General features: G+C 42.3%; 1 long non-coding RNA gene across 1 annotated transcript; it reads right to left on the minus strand.

The window, feature by feature from the left end:
• Positions 1-3,105: 3,105 nt before the first annotated feature.
• On the minus strand, positions 3,106-27,171 carry LOC140211738 (uncharacterized). The gene is made up of 3 exons (XR_011889568.1): positions 27,111-27,171; positions 6,750-6,973; positions 3,106-3,360 (listed from the first exon to the last, which is right to left on the minus strand). It is a non-coding gene; the product is annotated as an uncharacterized lncRNA (long non-coding RNA).

Consider the following 27,171-nt stretch of genomic DNA (forward strand, 5'->3'; position numbering starts at 1 on the left):
TTGCTTGAATTTGTAATTTCAGCTAAAATGCAGTGAACACCAGAGCCAAAGAAAAGGAAGCAATGACAAAGTTGAAATGTGGTAAATGACCTGATCACTGGATACACACAACTTGAGTTTTGTGACATTTGTTCATCATGTATCATGTGAAATTGGATGAAATTTTATATTTAATCACACAGTTGTGGGAAGTGAAATTCACTGATAGACCATGACTTATTGCTCAGTCTTAATATTTCTCGAGGGATAATATAAACACCTTCATACATGGCAAGTGTGCGAAGCTCTCCCAAAAATTGTTTAGATAGGCAATACCAGGATATAAAACCGGTGATAATGAAGGGATGTCAATTCAACTTCAAGTCAGGTAACTGTATGATTTAGAGAAAACAAAAGTTGTAGTTATAACTTATAGTTGTAACCATACATGCCTAAGGCCCAAACAACAGGAATTCTGCAGATGCTGGAAATTCAAGCACCCACATCAAAGTTGCTGGTGAACACAGCAGGCCAGACAGCATCTCTAGGAAGAGGTACAGTCGACGTTTCGGGCCGAGACCCTTTGTCAGGACTAACTGAAGGAAGAGATAGTAAGAGATTTGAAAGTGAGAGGGGGAGGGGGAGATCCAAAATGATAGGAGAAGACAGGAGGGGGAGGGATGGAGCCAAGAGATGGACAGGTGATTGGCAAAAGGGATACGAGAGGATCATGGGACAGGAGGCCCAGGGAGAAGGAAAAGGGCATCATGATGCCGAAGGCACTCATTCTTATGATTGGTAGCGGTCTAGGGAATGGGAAGTGTTGTCGTAGGAACCTCGCTAGTAGCTGATGTGTATTTTATAAGCTACCACTTTCATGTTACTTTGACTTTCCTCCTCCAGGTCATTAATATAAACCGTAAACAACAGAGGGCAAAGATCTGATCCTGGGTGTAATCCACTGGTTTCATCCATTCTGTAGCCACAGTTGATTGGTCCAGTTGAGCTTCTATTGAACAGTGAAGGTCCTCAATAGAGATTGACTCTTCTCGCCAATGGAAGTTGTTAATTTGGGGGGGGAGGTAGGGGTGGAAATAGCTTTGGGAATTGATTGTGTAATTTTAAGAAGTTGGCATTTTATACTACAGTATATAATTAACTTATTGTGTGTTAAACTTTTCTCATTTCAAGGTGCATGCAGTTTTCCACACATTTTACCTTCTGGCATTCTCAGAAAATACTGTACTTAAGAACAGAAATTTTTTGCAACTTCAAGCTTGATCACATTTCAATCTATTGGAAGAAGAAATGAATGAGAAAAGAAATGGCTTTGTGTATTCTCCTACAGAGCTTAAAAAATGTATTTTCCCCCTCATCCCACTTGGAAATTTGTCACGTTTTATTGTTTTACTGCTTTGAACTTAATTTGGCTTTTTTTGGTACAGATCCTCTCTTGAAGAAGACTCTATTGTGTCAAAGTGAAAACAGATCTCTACAAAGTGATTTAAATTAATTAAAGTTATTAAACACTAAGTAATTGATTGCAGAATAACTCATCCCCCTTCAAGTCAGTATTTAGTAGATGCACCTTTGGCAGCAATTACAGCCTTGAGTCTGTCTGGGTAGGTCTCTATCTGCTTTGCACATCTGAACACTACAATTTTTCCCCATTCTTCTTTATAAAACTGTCAGAATGCATGGGGATCATGAGTGAACAGCCCTTTTCGAGTCCAGCCATAAATTCTCAATTGGATTGAGACCTGGATTCCAACTTGGCCACTCCAGGACATTAACTTTGTTGTTTTTAAACCATTCCTGTGTAGCTTTGGCTTTACTATGCTTGAGGTCATTGTTTTGCTGGAAAACAAATCTTCTCCCGAGTCAAAGTTTCTTGCAGACTGCATCAGGATTTCCTCTAGAATTTCCCCTTAATTTCTTGCACTCATTTTACCCTCTAGCTTCACAAGCCTTCCAGGGCCTGCTGTAGTGAAACATCCCCACAGCATGATGCAGCCACCACCATGCTTCAAGGTAGGAGTGGTGTGTTTTGATGAAATGTGGTGTTTGGTTAAACATAGTGTTTAGATTGATGGCCAACAAGCTCAATTTTGGTTTCATCAGACCATAGAACCTTACAGCTGACTTCTGAGTCTCCCACATGCCTTCTGGCAAACTCCAGCTGAGATTTCATGTGAGATTTTTTCAACATTAACTTTCTCTTTGCCACCCCCCCACCCCTTAAAGCTGCGACTGGTGAAGACACCAGAGAACAGTTGTTGTATGCACAGTCTCTCCCATCTCAGCTGCTGAAGCTTGTAACTCTTCTAGAGTTGTTATAGGTCTCTTGATGGCCTCCATCACTAGTCCCCTTCTTGCACGGTCACTCAGTTTTTGAGGGCGGCCTGCTCTGGGCAGATTTACAGCTGAGCCATATTGTTTCCATTTCTTGATGATTGACTTAACTGTACTCCAAGAGATATTCAGTGACTTGGAAATTTTCTTATATCCAGCTCCTGACTTGTGCTTTTCGTGGAGTTGCTTGGAGTGTTCTTTTGTCTTCATGGTGTAGTTTTTGCCAGCATACTGACTCTCTCTCTCTCTCTCTCTCTCTCTCTCTCTGTATCTTGTTTTACGGCGGTTGGCATCCAGCTTAATGGTGCATTACCGCCACCCTCTGCTCCAGAATGTGCACTAGACATACATTCTAAATCCCTTCACCCAATCGCGCGCGCGCACACACACACCTACACTTCACCCTCCCATCTTTGACCATCCTAGTATCCTATTCCTGTTTATTCGTCATATTCTATAAAAAACCCCTGTACCCCTAGGATACTGACTCACCAGCAGCTAAACATCTTGACTGCATACAGGTGATCTCCATTTAACTAATTATGAGACTTCTAAAACCAGTTAGCTGCACTAGTGATGATTTGGTATGTCATATTGAAGGAGGTGAATACTTATGCAATCAATCATTTTGTGTTTTATATCTTTAATTAATTTAGATCACTTTGTAGAGATCTGTTTCACTTTGATCAAAAGACTCTTTCTGTTGACTAGAGTCAGAAGAGCCAAGTTAAATCCACTGTGATTCAACGTTGTAACACAATAAAATATGAAAACTTCTGGGGGGAGGGGGAGGGATGAATACTTTTAATAGGCATTGTACTTTAGCTACACAGTTGTATAATTTCTGATGAACGCAGTCCAGTTTTTCTCAATGCCTCACTTCCCAAACTTCTCGTCTCTTCACTTTTCTGGAACTTTCTCTTCAGTACCACTTCTTTCACTTTCTGCATTAGCTTACACACAATTCGCTCTCCAATACACGTGACTTCTTTATTTTGAAAGGCTTGATTGATTTTGTCTCTCTGAACCCTGCAAGTAATGAATTTCACGTTATCTCTATTCTTCTCCCATTCAAGTGTACTAGGTTGCACATAATGAATTTCAGAGCCTTCAAATGGATGACTGTATCCTCCATTTCATCTGAGCTGACAGAAATATTAATGTGGTGCCATTGACTGGAATAATTGGCTTACAGTTCATGCATGTCTTGTAAGAATTATACCTAAAACTGCTAAGTTATTTAAGCAGGCATGGGAGAGATCCATGAGGAAATATTCTTGTTGTAAAAAGCTTCATGAAGGGAAATGGCCATGCTGAGTGATCAAATGCAAGTGTAACAGTGAATGCCCGCTAGGGTCTGCTGAGCACAGTACTCTCTACGCTCAGTGTCTACATGGTAGAAAATCCAGCTGGGGCCAAACTGGAGAACCACTCATATGGTATAAACATGCACCGGGCTCTGAAATGTGCACTAAATGAGAGATATTTCCACCATTCCTGATGAACCTGTCTCTTCCCGTTAATGGTAGTGCAAGTTAATCAGTTTTGGTTGATTCTCGAGTTGAATACTTTTGTTAAACCAAACAGGAAGTTATTCTTGTGTAACAAAATGTAACTGATATGCTAGAAAGGATTAGCATTTTTCATACCCTCAAAATGCCCTAAGCTAAGTATATGTCAGTTTATGTATAGAAGACTCCCAGAGAAATTCCATCAGGAATGTTTTCATGATGGAATAAACACAGGCCAGAGCGTCTGCTTCGCTGTGTTATAATGAGAACACTTATGGCAGCATAAAACATGTGCCATAAGTTTCTACTTTTACATATAACCCATAATGAATTATTTTTAAAATAATGGCTTAATTATATAATATATTTTCAATATTACTTAAATATTACTGAAATATTAAGTACACAACATTCCTCCCTGTTTAGCTGTAAACAACTCAATATAGAATGTACCTCAACTCAAATATGTAATGTATTGTATTGCACAGGATTGAAAAACGCCACTGGTATTTGTAAAATTAGTAAGCTCCATTACGGGTACTAGCCTCTGTAGTATCCAAGACATCTTCAAGGAACGGTACCTCTGAAAGGCGACGTCCACTATTTAGGACCCTCACCACCCAGGACATGCCCTCTTCTCATTGCTACCATCAGGAAGGAAGTACAGAAGCCTGAAGGCACACACTCAGTGATTCAGGAACAGCTTCTTCCCCTCTGCCATCTGATTCCTAAATGGACATTGAACCCTTGAACTATTTAATATACATATAATTGATTTACTTATTTATCTTCTATTTTATCATGTATTTCATTGAACTGCTGCCACTAGGATAACAAATTTCATGGCATATACTGGTGATATTAAGCCAGATCCTGATGTCTTTCCTGATAAGGGGGAATCACTCTGCTTGGCAGGTGAGACTTGTGGCTGTGACTATCTCAGGTTCTGGGGCCTCCTCTGTGGTGGTTGTAGGAGTTGACTCTGGGACTGCAGGAAGTGGTTCTGACAGATCTCGACACCTTTCTTCTCTAACAATTGACTCTGCTCTCCTCAGCTGATCGACGTGTTGTCTCCAGGTGACATCAGACACGATCTCCACTGTGTAGGAGAGTGGTCCAGTTCTGTCCTTCATCTTTCCAAGTACCCACCTTTGATCACCTCTGTAGTCCCTCATCAGGACTGCTTGTCCAGGAGTGAAACATCAAACCTCCTTGTTTGAGGAGCCCTTAATTTGTCTCAGGTGTTTGTCCTGCATACACTTCTGAGATTTTGTTTGAGGAGATCAAAGTGTGAGCGTAAGAGGTGACCCAGGAACAGCAAAGCTGGTGGGCTGTTGGTTGTGGAGTGTGCTGCATTGTGATATGCAAGGAGAAAATTGGCAAGCTTCTGGTTCAGTGTTAATGTGGTGTTTTCTGCTGACATTGCTCACAAAGTGTTCTTTAGACTCTGGAGAAACCTTTCCAACAAGCCATTTGTAGCTGGGTGGTACGGTGCAGATGTGACATGTCTTATTCCATTCATTTTCAGAAATGACTGAAACTGTTCCGTAACAAACTGGTCCATTGTCACTGACTAAGAGTTCTGGAACACCAGTCCTTGAGAAGAGGCTTCTCAACACACCAACAGTGTGTGAGGCTGCAGTAGAGGCTATTGGGAACATTTCTGGCCACTTTGTAGCTGCATCCATTATTACCAAGAAATTTGTGCCTACGAATGGTCCAGCAAAATCCATACGAATCCTCTGCCTGGGCAATGCAGACCATTCCCAAGGATGGAGAAACACTGCTCTGAATATTTTCTGGATGTGATGGCATCCCACACAGCGCATGGCAAGCTGCCCAATCTGCTGATCTATCCCAGGCCACCAGACAAAGCTTCGAGCCAATGCTTTCATTTTGACCACACCTAGGTGACCAATATGTACGTAGCTCCTCCAACACGTCGGCTCTCAGGTCAGATGGGACAACAATAAGGCAACCCCTGTCAAGGGCAAGTTCATCACAGCGCTGGTACAAATGGGGGAGCTGGGATTTCTACTGCACACTCCGGCCATTTTGAGTGGCCACGTAGACCTGAGACAGTGTGGGGTCTTTTCTGGTTTCTCCTTGAATTATCTCTGCCATAGTAGGGAGACTTCCCGTTTTCATTAGGGAGAATGCATCAAGAGCAGTGTCCTTTTTTGGTAAATTTTTCAGTATTTTCTTTTCCTGCAGTAAACAGGACAATCCATCAGCATTTCCATGATTGATTGTCCTCTTGAATTCAGTCTTGTAGTTGCGTCCTTCAAGAAACGGAGACTATCTCTGCGCTCGTGCTGCTGTTGTTAGTGGTACACCCTTTTGTGGATTAAAAATTGGCACCAGTGGTTGATGATCAGTAATGAGGGTAAACTCTCTCCCATACAAGTACTGGTTGAAATGTTTTACACCCCCAAACCAAACTCAAGGCCTCTCTGTCAATCTGTGCATGATTTTTCTCTGCAGTGGTAAGGGAATGTAATGAAAAGTCTGTGACATGACATGGGACATGACTGCACCTATAGGAGAAGGAGAGACATTATGGGCCAGTTTCCCTGGATGATGCAGATCATGATGTGTGAGAACAAAAGCCACCTCTCACTGCTTTGTCACTGCTATTCCTTCAAGATTTTTGACAATGAGTTCAAGGGGTGGAGCACAGTAACCAGGTCTGGCAGGAAGCTGTTGTAGTAATTAACAGCTCTTAAAATGACCACAACTGTGACACGTCCCCTAGCCTAGGGGTGTCTACTACTGCTTGAATTTTTTCAGCACGTTTGTGTAACCATTGTGTGTTAATGGTGTGACCATTAGTAATGTTTGATTCAAAGAATTCACACTTGTTGCATCCTGCTCTGAGTCCATCATCTCTAATCTTTTTAAGAGTACCTTCAGGTTTTCGAGACGTTCCTTATCATCCCTACCAGTACCGGCCTCGAATCCGCCCGCCTCCAGAGCCACAAAAATCTGGTACCCTGAAAGTGCGCTACTCTTCCAGGCCGCATCCTTGGCATATCGAAAAGCAGCCGGTCGTGAGGCCCTGAGAGCGGGTCCCATTCCCGCAAAGAACCGAAGTCAGAGTGTAACTCCGGGTCAGGATCTTCAAAAGAACCCTGAAAAGGAAAAATGGAGATATTAAAGATAGAAATAGAGCTGTTTCCGAAGATGTAAGGAAAGGAGTCACTGCTTGGCGCCTTCATCTTCATATATGAATATATATATTCTTTAAAGCAGGGATCTAACCTTTTTAATGCCATGGACCAATACCATTAGGCAAACCCATAGACCCCAGGTTGGGAACTCCTGCTCTAAAGTTTTCACACCTTTCTTTAAATGTGGCAATCAGAACTCAACGTGATCCAGTTGAGTATAAGAATAAAGGTGTTTTGCTCCAATTATTAAGCAAAAATACATTTGTATACTAATCACATATCCCTAACTAAAGAAGGATAATATGCAATAAAGGGAATGCAGCATAGGTTTGCCAAATTGATTTGCAAGAAAGTAGTTTACCTACATAAATTCTATTTATCTACATGAATCGAAATGAAGTAGACCGACCCATACACTCCGATTTTGAAGGAAAGGAGATGACCTCACTGAAACATGTTAGATTCTTCTTGGCTTAATAGGGTGGATGATGCTTGCCTGGACTAGGATGTCACTAGTCAGAGTCACAGTCTCAGAACGAAGGTTTTTTGTTAGATTATGAAGACACTCAGTCCTCGTTTATTGTCATTTAGAAATGCATGAATTAAAAAATGATACAACGTTCCTCCAGAATGATATCACAAGAAAAACACAGGACAAACCAAGACTAAAACTGACAAAACCACATAATTATAATATATAGTTACAACAGTGCAAAGCAATACCATAATTTGATAAAGAGCAGACCATGGGCACGGTAAAAAAAAGTCTCAAAGTCCCAATAGCCTCATCATCTCACGCAGGCAGAAGAAGGGAGAAACTCTCCCTGCCAAGAACCTCCAAGCGCCGCCAACTTGCACCATTGGAAGCACCCGACCGCAGCGGACTCTGAGTCCATCTGAAAACTTCGATCCTCTGACCAGCCCCTCCGACGCAGCCTCTCCGAGCACCATCCTCTGCCGAGCGTTTCAACCCCACCCCAGCCGCCGAGCAACAAGCAAAGCCGAGGACTCGGGGCCTTCTCCTCCAGAGAATTTGGATCGTACAGTAGCAGCATCAGCGAAGCAGGCATTTCAGAAGTTTTACCAGATGTTCCTCCATGCTCTCACGTCCGTCTCCATCAAATCAGGATTGTGCACGGCACCCTACTTGACAAATAACAGACATCACCACTGGAGTGGCCGCTGCGAGCTGCGTGGTGCTGCCATCTTCTCCTCCCTCCTTTCAGCAAGAAGATGAGGAATAATTTCCTCACCAAGGGGGTAGTAAATGTTCAGAATTCTCTGCTCTAGAGAAGCTCAGCTCTTAGGGGCATTTCCTCTTCAGCCACCTCTTTCAGAACCCTGGAGTGTACACCATCTGTTCCAGGTGACTTATCAACCTTCAGACCTTTCAGTTTCCCAAGAATCTTTTCTCTAGGTATGGTAACTTCACACACTTCACCTCAACACCTGGAACTTCCACCATACTGCTAGTGTCTTCCACACTGAAGACTAATTTGTACACAAGTCTGGTGCATACATGCTAATTGGTAAGTACAAAGGTTGCTGCTATCTTAAGAGACAGTGTTACATGATAATCTCCCATTATGTTGCTTGCACCGTGATTGCAGTTTAGTTATAGACCCCACTACTAAAAGATAAGTCTGTGTTCACTTGACACTTTCAGCCAAAATGGGTAAAACTCATCAGCAAAATATTGGACAAAACTGCAATAGTTACATTGTTGCCAAAAAAAATGGATGTATGAAAGTTCTTGGTTCTGCAAGTGAGCTTGTAACTTTGCAAAAGGTGTTTTAAAAAGAGAAGTGTACATTAATACTAAATGAAGATTAGCCCGTGCAAAGGGAAGCTTAAAGCATCATGGCCCAAACAACACAATTGGAATATATTGGACCTCTTGGGGGGAGAAAATACAAGATGATTTAATATTCTTTGCAATATGTTGACTTGTTTTTCAAGACCTGTGAAGTGCAATAGATCACCCATTTGGGATATTGTTGAGAAGCTCAATCAAACTTAAACCAACAACATCTGAAATACTTTAGAGTTATAAGATTGGTTAGAGGGCCAGAGAAATTAATTTGGGAATTATGTCGTCAATTTTCTGCCTGAGGTGCAAGTGTGACCGACAACCTGCTCTTCCACAATGGCTGTCACCTTCAATTTCATCAGGGGACCTAGAATGGAAGTTGTCCAATGGGTTGTGATTTAGGTGTCTCCAAATAAAAATGGGAGAAATCTGTCAGCATACCACAAATGGCAACCTTTTTGTGTGGTTTTATCCGTCTGTATGTAGAGTCAGAGGATGCAAACAGAAAGTGTTACTAAACCTTGTGGTTCTACCCATCCCTAGTGTTGTGAAAGATGGACCCATTGTTTCATTCAGTTAGACTTTGTCACACTATCCGTCCTTTGTGGAAAAGTTTCTGTTGAAAACATCTTTGGCTACAAGCCCATCAAGCAGTGGTCAGCAGAATACATTCAGTAGGAAAGCACCATGAATCCAATGAGACGGTTTCTTGTGCAGAGTGTCGAAGTCATTTGACAGAATGCTTCATCACCAGAACTTAAAAACAAGCACTTGACTGACAGTGAGGGAGGGGCTGCCCTGTCAGATCCTTCTTGCGTAGTCAGAGTCTCACTCCTGGTACACCCTGCCCTTGAGTTGGTTGTAGTACAAGTGAGCTGATTGTCCACCTCCTTGTGTTTGTCAGTGCGGCCTGGAAAGGGATGCAGTTATCCTTTTTGAGGTTCACCCTGACCAACTACATAACTCTGTGACCTATGGGCTGTTCCTAGTGGTGCATACACACTGCTTATGCAAGATCATTTAAGGGCATTTTAAGAGACTTTTAGATAGGTACATGGAGATTAGAAAAATATAGGTAAGCCTAGTAATTTCTAAGGTAGGGACATGTTCAGCACAACTCTGTGGGCCGAAGGGCCTGTATTGTGCTGTAGGTTTTCTATGTTTCTATCATCAGCCTTGGTCTGCTCAGAACTTGTGGGCGATATCCATCAGCAAATGCTGCTAACTGGCACATTCCAGGGTGCAGGAATAGACATGCAAGCTCAGAGCAGCCACTGCAATGCTTCTGTGGGGAAGGGCCATCATCCTGAATCCTGGCATCCCTCGATGTTGTAGACCTGGGTTATGTGTAACAGGCCTTTAAGGTGCATTGAGAAGGTTTGAGTGACTTGGACACACTCTAAGAGATGATGTTGAATTGAAGGTACAATGAATGTAGAGAAAGGTGTGCCAAATATATTTGCTGTGTATATACTATGAATAAAATGCAAATATGAAATAAAAACTGGATATCTGGCATTACGTTGTTGAAGAAAATTGAAGAATTGTGGTAGTATTTCTACTGTGCACACCCAGGGAATTGTTCTGAAATATAATGAAGCTATTAAAGGATGCATGGAGTCACTGAGTATTAGGGAGATGCAGCATAGAAACAAGCCTTTGACCTGCCAAGTCTACATCAACCATCAAGCACTCTTTTACAGTAATGATGCCCTAATCTATTTATTCCCCCTGCATTCTCATAAACTCTTGTCACCATGCTCCCCACCTCCCAAATTTTACCACACATCTAGACATGAAGTAATTTACAGTGGACAGTTGAACTGCCAACCTGCACATATTTAGAGTGTGAAAATAAACGAGAAACCCACTGCACCTGATGATTGGGTGATGATTTAGGCACTGAGCCAGATTGAAAAGGTCAGGATGTGGGGGCCCGAGGCAAGGGACAGGCAGGTTCTGCTCGCTGTTCAGCAAGGTTTACCCAGCTCTGCGCTGAACTGGGGATGGACTCGCCGTGGACTTCAGTTCAGAATACTATTTGCTTGCGTGTATTGTTTGCAGGATTTGCTCTTTACTCCTGCACATTGGGTGTTCGAAGGTCTTTTGTTAATGGGTCCTTTTGGGTTCCTTTGATTCGTGGCTGCCTGTTGGGAGATGAATCCCAAAGTTGTATAATGTATGTATACTTTGAAAATAAACGTAGTTTGAACCTTGACACTTTTACAGGGGGATTGTACAGACTTCACACAGACAGGATCTGAAGTCAGGATTGAACTTGGGTTCCTGGAGCTGTGAGTTAGCAGATCTAGCAGCAACATCGACTCCACTTTGGACAAGTTTCCATGCTAATGGAGAATGAAATCTGTCAGGTACATGCTCCGGAGAAGCACTGGAAGTGCTGGGGCAAAGGAGATTCTATGGTGGACGTCAAAGACATTTGGGAAACAGCTGTTGATAATAGTAACAGTCTATATCCAGGGATTGATACTTTGAGGTTCAGAATTGGATGAAGAAAACTGGAGCAAGCATATATGTTGTTCATTTAATCTCTATGTGAAGTAGAGTTCAGACTGATAGACCACCCTCACTTTGGTGATCATTAACTTTGCCTACAAATTTTCACAATTGAGTGGGAGAGGATCACGCTGGACGGTCTTGAACTACCAGTTGTGACAGCTCATTGTAGGGGCACGAGGAAAAGCCAGTACAACTGACCTAGGACAGTGAGTTTTAGGTAAGAGACAATCCAATCCAATCCATTTCAAGTTTAATTGTCATTTAGCCATGGATGAACACAGCCAAACAAGACAACGTTAATGGTCAAAGTAGAAAGACACATTATCAATAGTCACACACAGCCAGCACACACAAGATCACAATCACGTAATAAGAGTCCCAACATCCACCTTCCCACCCCCGTGACCCTGTGGCTTGATGCATACAAGTCAACAAATCCGTATAGAAAATCATTAAAAACACAAAAATACAACAACGCAGAATGTGTGTGTGCATACAGTGGCATGCAAACGTTTGGGCGCCCCTGGTCAAAATTTCTGTTACTGTGAATACTGTGAGTAGAAGATGAATTGATCTCCAAAAGTCATAAAGTTAAAGATGAAACATTCTTTTCAACATTTTAAGCAAGATTAGTGTATTATTTTTGTTTAGTACAATTTTAGAGTGAAAAAAGGAAAGGAGCACCATGCAAAAGTTTGGGCACCCCAAGAGATTTGAGATCTCAGATAACTTTTACCAAGGTCTCGGACCTTAATTAGCTTGTTAGGGCTATGGCTTGTTCACAGTCATCGTTAGGAAAGGCCAGGCGATGCAAATTTCAAAGCTTCATAAATATCCTGACTCTTCAAACCTTGTCCCAACAATCAGCAGCCATGGGCTCCTCTAAGCAGCTGCCTAGCACTCTGAAAATTAAAATAAATGATGCCCACAAAGCAGGAGAAGGCTATAAGAAGATAGCAAAGCGTTTTCAGGTAACCGTTTTCTCAGTTCGTAATGTAATTAAGAAGTGGCAGTTAACAGGAATGGTGGAGGTCAAATTGAGGTCTGGAAGACCAAGAAAACTTTCCGAGAGAACTGTTCGTAGGATTGCTAGAAAGGCAAATTAAAACCCCTGTTTGACTGCAAAAGATCTTCAGGAAGATTTAGCAGACTCTGGAGTGGTGGTGCACTGTTCTACTGTGCAGCGACATCTGCACAAATATGCCTTCATGGAAGAGTTATCAGAAGAAAACCTTTCCTGCTTCCTCACCACAAAATTCAGCGTCAGAAGTTTGCAAAGGAAAATCTAAACAAGCCTGATGCATTTCAGAAACAAGTCCTGTGGACTGATGAAGTTAAAATAGAACTTTTTGGCCGCAATGAGCAAACGTATATTTGGAGAAAAAAGGGTGCAGGATTTCATGAACAGAGCACCTCTCCAACTGTTAAGCACGGGGGTGGATTGATCATGCTTTGGGCTTGTGTTGCAGCCAGTGGCTCAGGGAACATTTACTGGTCGAGGGAAGAATAAATTCAATTAAATACCAGCAAATTCTGGAAGCAAACATCACACTGTCTGCAAAAAGCTGAGGATGAAAAGAGGATGGCTTCTACAACAGGATAATGATACTAAACACACCTCAAAATCCACAATGGACTACTTTAAGAGGTGCAAACTGAAGGTTTTGCCATGGCCCTCACCGTCCCCTGACCTAAACATTATCAAGAATCTGTGGATAGACCTCAAAAGAGCAGTGCATGCAAGATGACCCAAGAATCTCACAGAACTAGAAGCCTTTTGCAAGGAAGAATGGGCGAAAATCCCCCAAACGAGAATTGCAAGACTCTTAGCTGGCTACAAAAAGCGTTTACAAGCTGTGATACTTGCCAAAAGGGGTGTTATTAAGTACTGATCATAAGGGTGCCCAAACTTTTGCTTCGGGCCCTTTTCCTTTTTTGTTATTTTGAAACTGTAAAAGATGGATATAAAAAAGTAATCTTGCTTGAAATATTAAAGAAATGTGTCATCTTTAACTTTATGCCTTTCGGAAATCGGGTCATCTTTTACTCGCTTAGCTACTCACAGTAACAGAAATTTTGACTAGGGGTGCCCAAACTTTTGCATACAACTGTATGTGTGCGTGTGCGTGCATACACACACACACACACACACACACACACACACACACTCATATATTTTATATATATTCATTCTATATATGTTGAATTATGTTCCATGTTGTCCACTCTCATTCATTTAAGGTTTGTTCTAGTAACCAATTTCTCACAAGATGGTCTCAATTCCCCAATCATTGGCACGGACCTTGTTAATCCGGGCGCTGTCCGAGCCAGCATGACTGTTTTTGTTCTTGTCATGCTCGTCCGGAGGTCATGGGCACACTTGGGGCCGTGACACCTGACTGGGAAAGTGGCTCCAGAAAACCCCGGAAACAACATCTGAGATCTCGGTCCAGGAGGCACACTACTAGGAACAAGGACACTGTGCTGAATGCTCAAGCTCTCAGGCCTCTGGTAGAGGCCCTGAGACTGAGGGAAAAATACACACACACACCTCCCATAAGGGGTGAGAAAAAATACATATATAGTCCAGACCTGTCCCCTCCCACCACCAAGCCCACTGATATCATCTGTCAACTGGCCCCCAATGCTCTCTAGGTGAAACTGTGGCTTTGAGGCCTAGTTCTCACATATACAAGCACATATAGACTATTAGTAAAAACACAACCGGACAATCATCTACGTATATAGTCCAGACCCCTCAGTCCATTTTAAATCATCAGTTGCCACAACAATACTACGCTGCCCCCGGTAGAGCATGGTGGCTCGGAATCCTCTCCTCTGGCGCTGGCTCACATTCTGGTAACTCTCTCCCTAACAACATTGTAGTTATATCCACACTACAAAGATTGTAGTGGTTCAAGAAGGGATCCAGGGCAGCTAGGGATGCTGGCTCACACTACAAAGTCACATCCCTTGAATGAATAAGTAATAATGCCAATTCTACTTCAGCAAATAGATGTTTGGAAAATAGAGTAATATCAGTAGAGTTAGAAATAAGATGGCTGTCAGGATTGGGTAAAGAAATTGAACAGAATAACCTAAACATAGAAAAACCAGACAATTAAATTTGCAAAATAAAACCGTGGTGATGAGCTATTTTTAAAACGAACCCAGGATGGCTACCAAACTGCTGAAGCATAGTGAGGAATGGCGAGTAAAAAAGAACAGCAGAGCACTGCACATGTTCTTGGGAAAGAAAGACATGACTGAGTTTTTTAAAAGAAGTCAAAAATGGAGGAATTGATGGGTTTGTAAAGAGTGAGTACTGGGTGATAATAATCATAAATTTTAAAAAAGAACTGAAATGGTTGGCTACATCATAAAGATAGATGTGCCCAATTGCTCAATACGTAATTGGCTCATGTCTACTGAACTAAGTGAACTGTATTTTGAAGTAAATGGAATAGCCGATGAGAAACAAGTATCAATTTTGTTTAGAACATTGGGTTTAAAGGCATATAGTTTGCTTCAAAGTTTGATTGTTCCAACCAAACCAGCAGAAATGAGCTTTGCTGATATTATGAAAATAATACAGGAGCATTTAGAGTTGAAAGCATTATTGATTGCAGACGCTTTAGGTTCCATAAGTAAAATCAAAAGAAAGGAGTGACTGTTTCCGGATACATGGCTGAATTGAAGAGATTGTCTGAGCATGTGATGTGCTTAATGATGTACTGAGAGATTGTTTAGATTGTGGATTCTTGCAAGAAAGCATTCAAAGCAGCTTTTAATTGAAGCACAGCTTATATTTAAAAGAGCAGTTGAAATGGAAACAGCAGACAGGAATACTATTAAGTTGCAGTCAGGAGTGAAAGTGAGTGTGAACCAAATTGCAACAGCTAAACAGAAACAGGCCTGGCTGAACAGGGTGTGTTGCCGTTGTGACAGGGGCTCACATACACCAGACCAATGCAGATTTAAAGTTGAAACTTGCAGAAAATGCAACAAAGTAGGACACATACAAAGAGCATGTTGGGCAGACAAAAATAAATGGATTGTACAGGGAAGAGAAAAGGATAAAAAGTCTAGTTGCAGTTTTAAAAAGGGCACTAATCTGAATGCTGTTGATGAAAAGTCTGATAATAATGAGAGGGGCACTGAACTGTGCAGCCTTAGGATTTACAATGTGAAAATTAGCAATAGACAAACATAAGAACCTAAGAAGTAAGAGCAGGAGTCGGCCATCTGACCCATTGAGCCTGCTCCACCATTCAATAAGATCATGGCTGATCTGGCCATGGACTCATCTTCACCTACCTGCCTTTTCCCCATAACCCTTTATTCCCCTACTATGCAAAAATCTATCCAACCTTGTCTTAAATATATTTACTGTGGTAGCCTCCACTGCTTCACTGGGCAGAGAATTCCACAGATTCACCACTCTCTGGGAAAAGCAGTTTCTCCTCATCTCCATCCTAAATCTACTCCCCCGAAGCTTGAGGCTATGTCCCATAGTTCTAATCTCACCTACCAATGGAAACAACTTTCCTGCCTCTATCTTATCTGTCCCCTTCATAATTTTATCTGTTTTTATAAGATCTCCTCTCATTCTTCTGAATTCCAGTAGTCTAACCCCCTCATCTTTGGAATCAATGTGGTGAACCTCCTCCAAAACCAGTATACCCTTCCTGAAGTAAGGAAAAAGCATTGCCTGGATTGAGTGAACTCGGCCTTTTCTCCTTGGAGCAGCGGAGGATGAGAGGTGACCTGATAGAGGTGTACAAGATATTGAGAGGTATTGATCGTGTGGATAGTGTTATGTACCCCGTAACTGGGTTGCCAAACCAGCAGAAATGGATCACTCAGTTGGAGTCTGGATTACTAGAACTAAGAAAGTTTTATTAAAGAAACAAGCAACACAGTACTCTAATCAAAAGGATAATAAATGCAACAGTTCAGCAATGATAAACACACATGTACACAGAATTAAGATAACAGGATCAATCAAGCTCTATCGTTGTCTAGGGGTAAATGACCAGTTTCAAAGTGACGCAAAGTTCAGTTCAATTTAGTTCAGCTCAGTTCGCAGTAATCGCTGCCGTGGGAGATGGACAGTGTGGGGGGAAGGAGAGAGAGAGCGAAACGAATGAATATTCAAACGGCTTCCACACAGACCTTCGCAGTCAGCTTTCGGGCGAGTCCTTTGTGATGTCATCTGAGGTCACCGACCGTGACCCCTCCATTTCCAGATACGATCGTTTCTCTGCGGTGAACCTGGCACCCAGGCAAGGGCGGACACACACCAGGTTCCCGCCGATCGTGCCTTTCCACCCTGTACGTCTATGGCTTGATCCCGCGACCAGCCGTCCAAAACTTCCCACCGACTTGTGAGAGACGCACCGCTTCCAGGGTCTCGTTACCTCGGGGTGTCGTGTGTGTCCTGCCTTAGCGAACCTGTCCCTTTTTATCCCCCTGCTGGGGTATTGCCTGTCCATCACTTCAAACAGTTCAGGGTTCAAAGGGGGAGCCGACCTTGACAGCTCGCCTTCCGTTAGACTCTCCTGTCCCTTCATTAACATCTCCAAATGCTGCTCCATTGTTTTCCTTATCTCTCTCTCTCCTGAAGACAGGTGGCAGACCAACTGCTGATCCCACTGGTGCCAGCACAGGCCAGCTAACATCTTAATCTATGTGTATTCTCGTCACAATAGTCAGAGGCTTTTTCCCAGGGCTGAAATGGCTAGCATGAGAGGGCATAGTTTTAAGGTGCTTGGAAGTAGGTACAGTGGAGACGTCAGGGGTAAGTTTTTTTACACAGAGAGTGGTGAGTGCGTGGAATGGGCTGCCGGCGTCGGTGGTGTAGGCGGAAATGATAGGGTCTTTTAAGAGACTCCTGGATGGATACATGGAGCTTAGAAAAATAGAGGGCTATGGGTAAACCTAGGTAGTTCTAAGGTAAGGACATGTTCCTCACAGCTTTGTGGGCCGAAGGGCCTGTATTTTGCTGTAGGTTTTCTATGTTTCTATGAGACAGAACTGCACGCAGTACTCCAGACACGGCCTCAGCAGTACCCTGTACAGTTGCAACATAACCCACCTGCTCTTAAATCCAGTCCCTCCAGCAATGAAGGCCTACATTTGTCTTGTTGATAGCCTGCTGCACCTGCAAACCAACCTTTTGTGATTCATGCACCAGCATTCCCAAGTCCCTCTGCACAGCAGCATACTGCAATACTTTACCATTTAAATAAAAATCTGAACTTTTGTTTTTCCTTCCAAAGAGGATGACCTTGCATTCACCAATATTGTACTCCATCTGCCAAACCCTTGCTCACTCATTTAACCTATCTATATCTCAATGTAGACTCTCCATATCTTCTGCACAATTTGCTTTTCCACTCAATTTAGTATCATCAGAAAACATAGGTACACTACACTTGGCCCTCTCAGATCGTTAATGTATATCGTGAACAGTTGTGGCCCAGCACTGACCCCTGCGGCACACCGCTCACCACTGGTTGCCAACCAGAGTAACACCCATGTATCCCAACTCTCTGCTTTCTATTGGTTAACCAGCCCTCTATCCATGCTAATACATCACGTCCAACTCTATGCATCCTTATCTTATGGATAAGTCTTTTATGTGGCACCTCATCGAACGCCATCTGGAAATCCAAGTAAATAACGTTCATCTGTTCCCCTCTATCCACTGCGCTCGTCATATCCTCAAAGAGCTCCAGTAAGTTTGTCAAACAGGACCTGCCTTTGCTGAATTCATGTTATGTCTGCCTGATGGATCCATTTCTTTCTAGATGCCTCGCTATTTCATCTTTAATGATACCTTTAAGTGCTTTCTCAACTACAGATGTTAAAATAACTGGCCTATGATTACCTGCCTTTTGCCTATATCCTTTATTGAACAGTGGCATGAAATTCATCACCTTCGAATCTGCTGGGACCTACCAGAGTCCAGAGAATTTTGGTAAATTATCACCAAAGCCTCTACTATAACTTCTGCCATTTCTTTCAGTACCCTGGGATGCATTCCATCAGGACAAGAGGACTTGTCTATCTTTAGGCCCACAGTTTGTTCAGCACTGCCTCTTTAGTGACAGCTATTGTATCAAGGTCCTCACCTCCCATCACATCCATAACATCTCTCTTTGGCATGTTAGACGTGTCTCCACTGTGAAGACCGACACAATTGTCATTCAAAGCCTCGGCCATTTCCACATTATCCAATATCAATTCCCCTCCTCATCCTCCAAAGGACCTACATTCATTTTAGCTACACTTTTCCACTTTATATAATTATAAAAACTTTTACTATCTGTTTTTATATTTTGTGCAAGTTTGTTTTCATTATCTATCTTCTCTTTCTTTATTTGTTGCTTATTATTTCTTTGCTGCTTTTTAAAGTTTTCCCAACCTTCCAATTTCCCACTATCCTTGGTGACTTTTTACACACAAACCTTTAGTTTAATGCCTTCTTTTATTTCCTTAGTTATCCAAGGCTGGCTGTTCCCACCCTTACTGTCCTTATTTTTAACTGGAATATACTTTCGTTGAGCACCATGAAAATCTATTTGAAGTTTTCCACTGTTCCTCAACCATCCCACCATATAGCCTGTGTTCCCCTCTACACTAGCCAAGTCCGCCCTCATCCCATTGTTTAGCCATACTACACTGGTTTTAGATCAAACTATTGCACCCTACACCCCCCTGAGAAACATGTCTCAACAACTTAATTAAAATGGAATTGGACACTGGCTCAGCTGTTCCATTCATTTCACAAAATAAGTTTGAATGCATTTCAAAGATACTAAACTGAAGCCTGCAGATATCCATCTAAGAACTCATACTGGAGGAAAGGTAACTCCTGTGGTAATAACATTTGGAACAGTGAATACAACAATCAGCAAGCTCTTTCTGCCTGTCTGTGGTAAAAAAAAACAGGAGGACTAGCATTGTGGGGGTGTGATTGGCTGAGACAACTACAACTTGGTTGGAGATCCATCTACCGTTTGCATGTTACATCCCCTGCAATAAAGTCAACTGAAAGCAAATTAAAAAAGGTACTGGATGATGCCACAACTGTCTCCATGCTGTACACCATGAACTGTTGCCAAACAGAGGGCAAACAGCTGTTGGTGCCAACCTTTGTGCCTCTGGTTGGAAAGCATATTAAACCAAGGAAGGACTATGCTGCTCATTAAAGTAACAAAAGCAGTGGTCCGACTACACAGTTTTTGTAGGCAACATACCTGGGAAAGCTTCTGTTATGATCATCAGGTAGTTACTTGTGAAACGTGGCTTGGTTTTAAGCTGGAAGAGAGTTCAAGGAGCTTCAGGAAAGATGCAAGCAATCTGCTTTTGTGAGTGTGAAGAACCAGAATTTACTCTGTGTGCAGTAAGGTTATTACATGAACTTTAAGTGGGAGCCAAAAAGCCACTTGTAAAAGTAGCTGCAAAGACCAAAGCCCAGCTGGATGAATGGAAGGCCAAAAAGAAAGGAGTCAATAGAGATACAGAAACAAAGGATTCATCAGATGATGTGGTGGAAACCAAAAGGAGAGATCAGATTATAAAGGGAGCAATAGAAAGATTAATAAGAAATGAACTAAATGCACCTTCCTAAGATCAAAATGCACAAACTAGAAGAAAAAAGAAAGAGAAGAAATGTGTCCATAGCTGTCAGAACCACTTTCTGCAGTCCCAGAGTCAATTCCTACAACCACCTGGAGCCTGAGATTGTTTTACACCCACAATTCTCACCTGCGAAGAAGTATGACCTCCCTCGTCAGGAAAGATGTTATCCCAGAAAAGTAAGAAATACTCCACATCAATTAAATGTTTAGGCCTGAATAGGACAAATTTAAACATTTAATATGCTGTGGATGTACATATGTAGTATTATTTAGTATACTTTTGATAGCTGAGATGCATTCTTTTTTGAGTTGGAGTTTATGGCTAAGCAGGGAGGGATGTTGTGTATTTAATATTTCAGTAATATTTGAGTAAACTTGTAAATACATTGTTTGATTACTCATTCTTGTTCATTTAAATAAATATGTGAATTGCATATGTCATTAGGCTACCACATGATACATACATTAAAGACCCCTCACACCCTCTCCATGAACTGTTTGTTCTTCTGCCATCAGGCAAACGTTACAGGAGCATCAAAATTAAAACCACAAGGCTACTAAACAGCTTCCTCCCACAGGCAGTCAGACTGCTAAATAGCTGCTCTACCTGACTCTGCTTTGGACACTTTTAACTTGCACTGGACACTTATAACTGATTTTAACTGACATGTGGCTGTTGTGTTTTACTATTTATTGTTATGTTTATTATTTAGTGTTGCGTTTGTTATGTTATGATTGCACTGCTCCTGAGAAACGCTGTCTCATTCTGCCCTGCAGAGCAGATGTACGGTTAGAATGACAATAAAGTTTTTTGAATCTTGAATCTTTGAATACAGACCTTGCTTAAAATAAAACACAAGTTAGACTCAATTTCAGACTTTCACGTCTTCCTTTGAATTAGTTTAATGTTTTAAAGTTGCAAAATATTACACATGGGTAGTCAACATTTAGTAAAAATAGGCAAAAGAGACATTGTTATTGAGGGATAAGAATAGTAGAGTGGCAAAAAATACCCTGGCTCTGCAGATTATGATATAGAAAATATAACCATATAACCATATAACCACTACAGCACAGAAACAGGCCATCTCCGCCCTTCTAGTCCGTGCCGAATGCTTTCTCTCACCTAGTCCATAACCCTCCATTCCTTTCCTGTCCATATATCTATCCAAATTAACTTTAAACAACAGCATCAAACCTGCCTCAACCACTTCTGCTGGAAGCTCGTTCTACACAGCTACCACTCTCTGAGTAAAGAAGTTCTCCCTCATGTTACCCCTAAACTTTTGCCCTTTAGCTCTCAACTCATGTCCTCTTGTTTGAATCTTCCCCACTCTCAATGGAAAAAGCCTAACCGCGTCAACTCTATCTATCCCCCTCATAATTTTAAACACCCCTATAAAGTCCCCCCTCAACCTTCTACGCTCCAAAGAATAAAGACCTAACTTGTTCAACCTTTCTCTGTAACTTAGGAGATGAAACCCAGGCAACATTTTAGTAAACCTCCTCTGTACTCTCTCAATTTTATTGACACCCTTCCTATAATTCGGTGACCAGAACTGTACACAACACTCCAAATTTGGCCTTACCAATGCCTTATACAATTTCAACATTACATCCCAACTCCTATACTCAATGCTCTGATTTATAAAGGCCAGCAAACCAAAAGCTTTCTTCACCACCCTATCCACATGAGATTCTACCTTCAGGGAACTATGCCCCATCATTCCTAGATCCCTCTGTTCTACAGCATTCTTCAATGCCCTACCATTTACCATGTATGTCCTATTTTGATTAGTCCTGCCAAAATGTAGCACCTCACATTTTTCAGCATTAAACTCCTTCTGCCATCTTTCAGCCCACACTTCTAACTGTCCTAAATCTCTCTGCAAGTTTTGAAAACGTACTTCATTATCCACAACACCACCTATCTTAGTATCATCTGCATACTTACTAATCCAATTTACCACCCCATCATCCAGATCATTAATGTATATGACAAACAACATTGGACCCAGTACAGATCCCTGAGGCACACTGCTACACACCATCCTCCAACCTGACAAACAGTTATCCACCACTACTCTCTGGCGTCTCCCATCCAGCCACTGCTGAATCCATTTTACTACTTCCATATTAATACCTAACGATTGAACCTTCCTAACTAACCTTCCATGTGGAACCTTGTCAAAGGCCTTACTGAAGTCCATATAGACAACATCCACCGCTTTACCCTCATCAACTTTCCTAGTAACCTCATCAAAAAATACCCTGGCTCTGCAGATTATGACGTAGAAAATGAACCATGGATGGAGTGAAGAAACTGCAAGGGAAGGGAAGGTGGCAGCTGTAATCTGCACATTACAGTCAGAACACATTAATGCAAACTGTAAACCTACAAGGGAATCAGTGGATGTGCAATATTTAAATTTTGCGAAGGCCTTTGATAAGGTCCATGGTGGAAACTAGTCAACAATGTTGTAACGCATAGCTTTGGTAGAATATATAGGCACAGACTGAGAATTTGTTCACATACAGACAGCAAAGAGTGGAATAAAAGGCAGTGGTTGCATCTAGTGAGATCAGTGGCCGGACACCTGTTATTCATGAGGTGTATGGATGATACAAGAAGTGGGATTAGAGTAGGAGGAGGACATTGATTGTTTAAAGGGATGTAAAGAAGGTAAGTGGGTGAGAACGACGGTGTGGTCCAAGATCATCCACTTCAGTGCATAAAGCAGTCCAGCAGAATGTCTTTGAAAGAGGAAATATTGAGAAACATTGATATTCAAATAATACCTTTGAACACAAGTGTAGCTTGTATTCTGCAAGTGTAGCTAGCAATTAAAACTAGTGTGTTGAGTTTAATACATAAAGATTTGTATAGAAGGGTAAATATTCTTACTACAATAACATAAGGCCTCAGAGAGGCTACATCTGAAGATTTGTGCACATTTTCTCCTTACTAGAGATTTGCCAGTGACAAGTGATAAACAGACTTGGCAAGAATTCTCCAAATCGGAGGTCCCCAACCTTTCTTATGCCGTGGACCAATATCATTAAGCAAGGGGTCTGTGGAGCCCAGGTTGGCAACCCCTTGTCTACAGCTTGTTAATGTGATGTGATGTCATCGAAAGTCACGAAATTCTTGCGGGGCTTCGTCGGGTGGATGCAAGAAAGATATCTCCTGCGAGTAAGAAATCTACAATTAGGAGTCGAATATCCGGCCATTTAGGACTGGAATGATGAGGATTAGCTTCATTAGGAAGATGGTGAGTGTTTGGAATTGTCAACCTGCCAGGGCTGTGAGAGCTCAGTCATGGTACACGCTTACGGAAAAAAGAAGTAGCTGGCGGGAGAAAGTGTTGAAGTTGTGTGTTACCAGCTAAAGGAAGGGATTACTACCTGAAAGGGAAAATGTTGTACATCTCTCAGTAGATGGCTTGAGACAGAAAAATAAATATTTTGCTGTTAACGTGCTACTGAGACTTTCAATATCAAACAGGACTCAGGTCACCTCTGCTGAATCAGCCTTGCTCCATGAGGTGCCTATTCTGTGCACGTTCCGGGAGGCTGAGTGGAAAGATGCCGTTGATCACATGACTGGTGGGCAGGGAGGAAGTGTAGTTGGGAGTTGGCTTGTTCCAGGATCAGATCCAGGCCTCATAGAGGGCAGAATGGTTATTGCTGGCGGGGGTGTGGGTGAGGGGGTGGGGGAAGGTGGTCAGGAAGACATAATCTCACAAGTTGCGGGTATGATCAGTGATCATTGTTGTTGAATGGTCAGTAGGCCGAGGCCTGTGGGTGGTTGCAGATTTTGGTCACAAGCAATTGGTGTTTGCCCAGGGTGCGAAGCTTAGGGTTGCCAGCTGTCCCGTATTAGCTGGGACATCCCGTATATTGGACTAAATTAGTTTGTCCCATACGGGACCGCCCTTGTCCCGTATTTCCCCCGCTAAGGTAGAGCGTTCCTATGAAATGGTGTGAAACGAAGAAGTAATTACCATTAATTTATATGGGAAAAAATTTTGAGTGTTCCCAGACCCAAAAAATAACCTACCAAATCATACCAAGTAACACACAAAACCTAAAATAACACTGACATATAGTAAAAGCAGGGATGATATGATAAATACACAGCCTATATAAAGTAGAAATAATGTATGTACAGTGGGGAAGATTAAGCAAAAACCGATTTGTAGAAAAAAATCGGCACGTACACGTATGTGCACATAATGTATGTGCACGTCACACATGCGCACACTGGTGCCCGCGCAAGGCTTCATGGTCATGGTAGTCTTTCTCAGGGTAAACACAAGTTTCCCGTATTTGACTGCTACTATTGCCCCTTATTTGGGAGTGAGAAAGTTGGCAACCCTAGAGAAGCTGCACCTCACGTCAGCAAATTGGTGGATGGAGTTTAATAAAAGGTTATGGGATTGGGTGGATTAGTGGTTGCTTTGTAAGGTTTGGGACTTTGGGGAATATAATAATATAACTAATCAGAATCAGAGTCATTTTATTGCCTGTTGGTGAAACATACCAGAATTGATTGTGGTTTGGTGCCAAGGATAAAATGCAGGACAATACCATAACAGACAACACAATAGCAACCAACAATTTAGAAAACAATAGTGCAGACAATCATGAGCAACCAACAATTAGCAGAACGGTCACATGCGCAAATGGCAATAATAAAACTTAAATAAAAGTGAACGTATGAACGGACTATATCATTGTCAACAGGAAAGACCATTTAAATGGATGTCGTGCAATGAGGGTTAGGGTGTTACACCTGAGTTAGTTTTGTTGAGAAGTTGGAGAGCTGTGAGAAAGAAACTTCGGAGATGACGTGTAGTGCTGATGGTGATGGACTCATTTCGCCTCACTAATTGCAATTTGGTGAATAGGTGGAATAGCAGTAATTTTTTCGCTCTTCTTTGCTTTGGCGATGAACTGGTATTTTAGTGTTGGTAGGTGACAGCCCATGATCTTATTTGCTGCAACCTGGTCTTGGAGAGGGAGGAGGCAGTGAGAAACCAAGCAGTGATAGAAGTGGTCACAACACTCTCACTGATGGCTGAGTAGATAAGCTGGCGTGGAAAGAACAATCTCTGCTGGGCTTTCCCAGTGATAAGCGCAACATGCTTGTCCCACTTCAATGTATTGGTAACAGTAGTCCGTAGCCCCCAGGAATTTGAATGACTTGACCACAGACACAGCGTGACCATTTATTTCCAAGGGGGTGGGGTAAATTGGGGATTGTTGGCAGAAGTCAGTCCTCATTTCCACTGTCTTTACAGCATTAAGCTCCAAGTTAGTACAAGCACACCAGTCTGCAAGGTAGTTTACTTCCTCAGTAGCAGGTCACATCATTATTAGAGATGAGGTGGACTACAGCTATGTCATCCGTGAACTTCAGGATTTTAGTGAATTTTTCTGTGGACGTACAGTCATTAGAATAAAGTGAGAACAGGAGGCGTGAAAGAACCACCCCTAGTGCGATAGACATTGGATTGGACAAATAGGAGACCAACTTTATTCACTGCTTCCTTCCTGTCATGAAGTTCGTAACCCACTGACGGATACGGTAGCGTACACCTGGCTAGGTTGGCTTGCTGTGGAGCAACTCAACAGTGTTGGGGAGTCCAGATGCTAAAGAATGTAATGAAGCAGAAGTGAACTGCATCCTCAGCTGAGTGATTTGTTCCATAAGCACATCGTAGCAGGTCAAGAAGAGTCTCAGTAATCAGTAAGGTAGACTAACATCAGACGTTCAAATGTTTTCATAACTACTGAAGTCAGAGTAGTTAAGCATTAAGTCCAGTGATCTTTCTTTCTTGGGAACTGGAGTGATTGCAGCAACTTTAAAGCAGTCCAGAACCCCGCAAGGAGGTGTTAAGTATCTCAGTGAAGACAGGTGCTAGCTGATCCACACGGTGCCTTAGACTGCCAGGCGAGACATCATTAGGGCCTGCAGCTTTCCTAATGTTCAATATTCCAAATAGCTTCAATAGTCTTCTTGCTTCACGGAAAGTATAAGGTGAGATGGAGGGAGGGGCCGGGAGGGGCTGAGGCTGAAAAAGCTGAATGGGGCGAGGGTGAAGGAGGGATGGTGGCACTGGGGTGGTTGTGAAAGTGGTGGAGGGGCTCGGGGCTCAGGGTATCCGGATCAGAGTAAGTGAGAAGATCAGGGGATCTTAGATTAGACCAGTACTAGCCTACAGAGGCATTGGATTTGGTGCTGCTGCCTGAGTCACAGAGGCATCAGTGCACAAAGCTGGTGTGCAGCCTAACAGCGAGTAATCATCTTAGTCACTTGTGATCGCAAGACCCCGTGGGACATTGCTAAGGTGGAATGCTGCAAATCCGACTCACTACTATTGGAGAAGGGTAGGGGAGTTACGTGCCCTCGGTTGTTGCGAGGGCTGCCCCTCAGCCACAGTATCCACTGTTTAGAGCCACCCAAGGGAGAGAGTTGTCACAGTCTGCGCGCCTCACCGGAGGCAGTGTGGCACGGTGTCCAAGCTGGACTCGGTACTGCCCCCCAGTGATCACTCATCAGAAGACAAGCCAAACTGTGTTCAGACGACGATTTCTGCAACATTCATGGGATTCAGGGTCTTGGACTATATATATGTTTATTTTTGTGTGACTCTATTTTGCTGATACCTTATATGGAATACATGTGCCTTTTGCTGTTGGTACTGTGTTTTGCATCTTGGCCCCAGAGTCTGGCTGTATTCATGAGTGTGGCTGAATGACAATTAAGTTTGAACTAACTAATCATTAAAGATTTGGAAAGGGATACCAAGGCATGTATTATATATTATTCAACATCAAGTGCATGGACAGTGTCTCAAATTGTGGACTTCATACAGTACTCGTACAGTACGTACCATTGGATTTTCAGTTCCAAGGATGTGACACTGCAAAACGTTGTACAACTTAATCCATTATGAGGAAAACCTCTTTTGTCTTCCTTTGCTTATTAGTTGACACAATATAAATGCTAAAAAATGAATGAAGCACTTGAATGCTTTCTTGTCATTTATGTAAATTCTTTAATTTCTCTTTAACTTATCACATGTTGCTAATTGATTCCAAAGTCTGCACTTACCCTCCTGGCCCCAGTTCACACATGCCCTCGGATTCAGTCACTCCTTCTGTCTGGTGTTTGT

This window comes from Mobula birostris, chromosome 17 (assembly GCF_030028105.1).
Source record: "Mobula birostris isolate sMobBir1 chromosome 17, sMobBir1.hap1, whole genome shotgun sequence".
In the NCBI taxonomy this organism is placed as follows: Eukaryota; Metazoa; Chordata; class Chondrichthyes; order Myliobatiformes; family Myliobatidae; genus Mobula; species Mobula birostris.